Raw genomic sequence first — 7,365 nt, 5'->3', positions numbered from 1 at the left:
GTCCCACTAAGATACACCATTTACTAGTTTTTGATGTTATATATTCGGCTGCAGTAGGCCACATCCTTGAAGTTAACGTGTGTTATGTTGATTCAATTAGTGATAGATTAAAGAAGTTTACCACAGTGACTTTTATGTAGGTTTCGTATTTCTTAAACTGTTTTAAGAGTATTGAAGACATATATTGTTTTCAATTAATTCTATTTTGTGTGCACATTAAACCAAATCGTTAACCAATCTTGAAGATTCTCAGCTTAATATACTTGGTCTAGCCACAGTCTAAATTCATAGCCAAATGATAAGACAAGACACGTGATATTTTTTGGACCCTGTATCTGACTCCAATTAGATTGGATGAATGATCGTCGTTGAATGATTGCTGTCGAAATATACATGTCACCAATCTTCGTATATAATTATCGACTTGACTCACGTTAGTGAACAACGGAATTATGATAAGTCGAATACGAGAATAAAGTTTTGAATACGCGTATTTTGCACAATCTTTGTTCAGGACAGACAACCAGAGAGACGAAGAGGGGGATTCGAAGTGCACAGAGCGAAACAAAGCAAAATGACGCGCAGTGGGGATGTCAGGCGAGCCAACTCGATTTAACCAAGAGTAAATTGATATTTATAGTCACATAAAAATAAATTACAGATTCACTCACATAAAAACATTTAAGGTCTATAAGCCAATAAGCGACAAGGTCAAAATGTGATTTAAGAAGAATGGATAGATAGGTCTGTCCGGGAACTAAAACAACCTATGTGGGCTTGACATAGGGCCACCCACTACAATATAATTATACCGAATGGTCATATGTGTTATTGTTCTATGACCCTTACGACGACCCACTTTAAATAGTTCATAATTTCCGTATCGGTAAACCATGCTAATACTCAGCCTAAATTATAGGAGCTCTATAAACTGCCTGACTATGGAATTGTACAATCGAAAAAAAACGATAAAAAAATGCAATTAAGTCATAAACCTTGGAGGAAGTAGTAAAAATGTTCGTAATAGATCACGAAATTCTTAGATTTCACCCTTATATGCGTTCTTATCTGCTTTTATGTTTGTCAGCATGTCGTACATGGAAGATGTACAAACGAATATAATCATACAAACTGAAAAGTGTGAAAAGCGATTGCAACCAATAACTTCATATATCAGTACGTCAGTAATCAGTTTACTCACATTGACAACGAAAATTGTCTTCACTTTAGTCGTCTTGGTTTATAATATGGCATCTGGATGTATTACGATAGATACAAGGAAAGGTTTAACCGTCTGGGTTTCCTGAACGTTTGTACTTGTTCATACGGTTAGCAACCCGCACATTGTCAAGCAAAGACTAACGTAGAAATAACAACTTATATAGTAGTTTATCGCATATCTGTGGTTATTAAGAAGATTAGGAAATAATGGAAAAACCTCTTTGCAGTTAACCATCAACATACATTGCAGCTAAGCCACCCAACTTTACGCACATAACTCAGGTTACACTCATTATATAATAGTACACCAAGTGGTGGTTATTGGAAGGTTTGTTGACAATACTGATACCTCTAAAGAACTGAAAAGAACGTAAACAAAGATGGCAGTTGTGAGAAGTGGGCAAGAAAACATCCCGACATAAATTATCGTAGCTTTTTCGGCAACCGGCAACATCCGCGGCATAAACATGACATGAACTTATGAAGAGCCAACTTTTGAAACGAAGAATTTATTCGCTGACATTTGGGGAACGGAAATCCACAAAAACTACTCATGACATCACACATGGTGGAAGTTACGTAAAGTTTAGTCGAGCTCACATGAACTACAATAGGCAATCTAAATGCCTTGAAAAGAAGGAAATTCAAGCTACAAGATCTATATTGTCTTACGGTTATGCCAAAAATGCCGCGTATTCCATCATTTGCGCACGGATATGATTGGTCGTGAAGAATAATGGCGGGAACATATGATATGCTCTTACTCTGCAAGACCGCGTTTCAAGTTACAGGCGGCAAACGGTAAATTGCGTTTCACTTACGGTAAGTGGCACGTTTATCTCAACGTCAGTTTAAGCAAAATCACCTATTAGATCTTTTTGTTGCAGATACGTCAGTGCCAATCGTTGTCATAGACCTGCTAACACACCATGCCCTGATCGTTGACCTAAGAAAACAGGGTTAGTTAACATTGACACTAAATAGAAAATTAGTGCCACTCCATTTTCGGGTTATAAGTTATGCTCAGTCCGAGTCAAACGTATTATCGATCCGTACTTCAAATCGTTACTAGATGAGCACCCCGAGCTCCATAAATCTTAACCAAAATTACTGAGCAAATAGTAATATAGGGACCACATCACGACCGAGAGACCAGCTGTATTTTCGAAATATCGACTGGTTCATAAACAGCTTGGATTGGTTCAAACTATAGACACTCACATGATGGATGTGGAGATAATCCAGTCATCTAATGGTCTATGTGCATCTCCGTTGTATGAGACTCCTATAAAGGAGGTCAGTGACATTGTGTGATATTAGCTAGGTTAAATGTGGCCTTGCCTTGGCTAAGTGAACCTGAGAATAGTAAACTAGTAAATGCTGTGAAGACTGAGGCTGCTTGTTTCACTATAGTAGAGTGGACAATATCTGGTCCAGGGAGTGTGTCCTGGTATCAATGCCTCAGTTTCTGCTACATCAGTCCGACGTTTGTGTTCTATTATGCGATTCTTGTTGAGCTATGGCTGAAGCCTTTACTAACGTAAGTCCTAAACGACGTTGGAATGTCTGAAAATACTGTTTTTTCCGGAATCTCTAGGGTCAGGCCAGGAAGACCTATCAACTGGGAAGCTCTCTGTCTTTGACTTGTCAAAATCAGGCTACATGACAGAAGAAGCTTTTCAAACTGAAGACGAACCTGTCGATCAGTTTCATATGGTACTAGTGCTTGTCTTCTCTTAGTACTCTTGTATGTTAAGTTCTATTTTGATTAAAATGCCCCTATTTCCCACCATCACTGTTTCGCTCGAATTTCATTCAGTTTTACCACACAAACAATGTGATAATCTACGACCTCAAGTTGTTTCTAAATTATGCAAAATTTTTGTAACGTAAGACCGTGTTCAGTAAGAAATCCCTGTGCTCATCGTACTTAATTGGGGAAATTTTTCTCAACTCAGGGGCTGCTATTAACCTAAACGTCTATAATTCTGACGCATAGCGTCTCATTTTTTTACAAATGAAATCGGAGTTTAGGACGGTATGCTCACTTTTTCTTGATGGTTGTCAAACAAGTACTCTTCGTTAGGAATGACTTAATATAAGCGTGACATCGATTGGCTATTTCCGTGCTGGGTTTCTGACTTCACACTATTGAATAACCCCGAATACCCGATGAGATCAAAGGGTTGAGCTTCAGCAGAGACATCTCCAGTGTGTGTTCAGCAAAGTTGACTTTATCAAAATTGAAGTTTGCCAAGATTACTGTATGTCCTAAAACGGTGAAACGGACTGATTATCTCAATGAGTGTTAATAGAAGGCAAACTGAAGTGCTCGCATTAAAGTTGATGATTTCTGTTTGAATACGCCTTATGTGAGTGGGAATGAAACTTGCCTAGTGATGGTTTTCCGACCAGGCAATCCATTTTCCTTTCACGTCCACAAGTTTGGTTTTGAATCATAGTGTCGCGTAGTCGATCCGGAATGAACAAGAGAAAGATCTCAATAAAGCTCAGAAGGTGAACAGTCTAATAATCGTCTGAATTTGACCTCTAATCAGAAACTACTATCTCCTAAAAACATCAAATTTATAAGAAACATTTGAAGTGTCAACAGATGGGTAACGTAGTAGCGACGATGCATTATAGCCACTTCACTCCGCTAAATAATGGAGATACTGTTACTGCTCTCATTTCAGCCAGCGTTAAAGGAGAACATTGATTCACTCAAAAAAGTCACCTTAGATGCTGCTGCTTTTCTGCATCATACCATTTTGTTCAGCATGGAATTGGGTCATAATTACGTCCGACGTGTGTTTACGAGCCATACTTTAATTTTGACACCGATGTAGCTTTAAAAAAGGAGCTCTACGTTTACTTTGGTTCTGCAGATACTCTAAATGTTACTTCATAAACGGTTTGGCTACTAACAACAGTCTTGTCTAACCTCGAGGTTTCAGAGGGCACCCATCAGGAACTAAAGCTTTCTACTATCAATAATGTTACCCTGTAGCCTAAGCATATATCTCATTGAACATGTATTCCCAAAATTCTTACGGGCAAATTTTATAGTTTGAATATCTATTTATCATTAAATTTTCAAACTTTTCGTATTCATGACAAAAGGTTTACAGCCTGAGTCAGTTCTTTTATAGTATGTTCCTGGGAGTGTCTGGTCTTCTCTTAAAGGAGTCAATTAAAGGGGCGGATACCACTTCTTATAGTAGCGGATTCTAAGAATCCATGGCTCGGTGTGAAAACCTGTATACCATATGTATTTTGTTCGTTCTTAACTTTTGTACTCGCCTGGCATGTCCTCTGAGTTGTCCTTATCTGGCAGGAAAAAAAGAGGCGAAATATCGGGTTCAAGATCACTTCATGGCATTCTGTGTAGAAATCAAACCACCTCATAATCTGCGGTAACACGGAGTGGAGAGATCTAGCTTCTCAAGCTGCTCTTTGTGTGGTAAACCCCGATGTCCTGAAATTGTACGGGTAGTTACCTTCTGTATGTTTTCTAGGATATCCGAGTCACCTTTCAAAGAGGGGCCTAAAACCTGAACGCAAATTTCAAGTCTGAACCCCAATAGAGTTGTGTATACTATGGTGAATATATTAGTATGTAATAAGGCAAATATCCGTCTTAAAGTCCACAGGGATCTAAACACCTAAGTTGTGGCCTCGTAGCAGTTGGCCATGGTTGTAAGATCATGACTCACTGTCATCCTATAATCCACGTGAAACTGGATTGCGTGCACTGACTCTTCCCTCATGTTGTAACTATTTACCCAAAGTGTATATAAGAACACTTGGTCACGTTGACAGACATAAGCCACTTTTCAGAGAGCTTTTCGTGTCTATAGGTAACCCTCGTGCTATTGATAGAAGAAACCAGACAAGTAGTGAATAGGTCTTTATTTCGATCTTAGCGCAGTCACAGTGGAGCGTGGGATTATCTGTTCAGACAAACAAAGGCTCTCAACATTCAATATAAGATAATAGGGAATATAACGCTTATACAAAACAAGGAAGTGAATGAATACTTGAACAATACTGTTTTGGCATATACTTGGTTGTTTGGGGTCAACTCTTAACCAACCAACCTGAGCTGTTACATTAGCTTCCCCCTAGAATCGACTTCCGTAGGAACGTCGGTTCGATTAACCTATCTATCGAAAACACCTTAGTTCTATTTCTCATCCCAAGGGAAAATTATCAACTCCCTCACTGTTTGACTTACAATCAGTGACGACTGACGCTGTCAACGATAGTCCATGGATGTCTCTTCTTCGCTAGCTTGTCATCTTATTTTGTAGCATGTGATTTCTTCTACAACTATCGACGACGGTCTGCTGCGTGCTTTCAAGAGAAAGTGTGAGAATGTGGAATAAGAATATCTGAGGAAGTGCCGCGAGCGGGCTACCCAACACCATGTTGGTGAGGTACGATTTTTCCGTGCTCAGACCGGCTATCAGGTGTTTACTCACCTGCCTCTTGAGTCGCCCTCAAGTAAAAAGTAAAGAAGAATCTACTTCAAAAGTAATGGTGAAAATCAAGCAAACCTGAAGAACTGCTCCACTGCCTGCATAAAATAATAAGATACAAAATGGAAATACATAAATGTAATTGATAGTTGTTCGGTTCCATGTAAGTGCTTGGTCTCCAGAACGGATTGGTATTCTGGAAGAGAATAGACATAGTGTAGATATCTTGTGCACGAAAAACCATGAAAACAAAAAAATACTCTTTTGTAATGCATATATGTAAAAGGGTAAACTTGCTAGAAGTTGGACTCTTTAACAAAATCGATCAAACGCGTGACCTTGAGCCTGTGACGACCGCGTTCTACAACTAGGTGCGTAACCAAGGGTGCATCAGAATACTCCACGAAAAGGAAAGGAATATACGGTTAAGAAGCAAAAAACATTGTGTAGAGTATGCGGATCAAGTACAGTTGTGTCAAATACCTTTTTCTTGTTTGATTTAGGTATGCATGATATATTGAAGCAATATATCGTCAATTCATCCAAGTAACGAATTGGTTTGCACCTCAGAAGTGTGTAAGTCCTATTACTCATTAGTATTATGAGTGATTAAGTGGTGTAAGGAAATATTGAAGTCACTTCCTCCGTGGTCTGATGTGGCTTAACGGCTAAGCACGCGGTCTAGCATTCAGGAGGGCAGAGGTTCGAGTGCGTGTGGAGCCTGCGTTTTTGTTCACCAGGCCCACCTTCAATACGATGTTTGTTGCCCGTAAGTCGCGCACATATGAGAGAAAAATGACAAGAGGACAGATTGATATATCAAAGTGCCATATTGGAAAAGTATAAGTTCTTTGTTTACATGAATATTATCACTATAGAAAAAAACTACAAGTTTAGTAAATTTCCATTTTACGTTATATTTAAACTAACGAATATATATATATATATCAGTTATTGACATAAAATGTCTTTTTTATAACGCTAATGTTAAGTTCCAGGACTTTGTATGGGCCACTAATAATAATTGGTTTAACGTTAGCATAGTCGTGATATTCATATTGTCAGTTCAATGTTATGATTACTAAACAGTTCCCTTATAAGTTGTTTAAAATTAGGTATGTGGAATCAATGCGGCTGACATAGTAACCTTACAGTAACGCACTGTACTATATCTTCACGGTTATTGATTCTTAAATGTCAGAAATTAAAAAAATTCTGAATATTGCCAATAAAGATGGGTTATATGATCACACTAAAAAGCATGCTGCAGGGAAACTGGTTAAGTCATTACGTAAGTTTCCTAAACATGAAAAAAAAATGATGAGAACTTTAATAGGTACTTGACTATGGTTTAATCCAAAATGTTTTGTCTAGAAAACTACTTATTAATGGTAGTATTGATCGTATCAAGCTACCAAACATATCCTCAACCGAAAACTTTTAGAAGTAGTTCATATGGTATATATGTATAGCCAGTCTACGTGAAAAATGTATATAAATATATAAGAAGTACAGCCAACATAGTTAATTAACCAGAAAAAGAAATTATAAAACTCGCCTGGGTTGCTTTTTGAATTCGTTGTATTTGCCAGTGTTAGTTGTATGAGTTTGATTAAAATCCTCAGCCATCGTTGCGGAATACCTAGCTTATGTGTCCAGTATT

Source organism: Schistosoma haematobium, chromosome ZW (assembly GCF_000699445.3).
Source record: "Schistosoma haematobium chromosome ZW, whole genome shotgun sequence".
NCBI lineage: Eukaryota > Metazoa > Platyhelminthes > Trematoda > Strigeidida > Schistosomatidae > Schistosoma > Schistosoma haematobium.
This window is presented reverse-complemented; position numbering follows the sequence as displayed.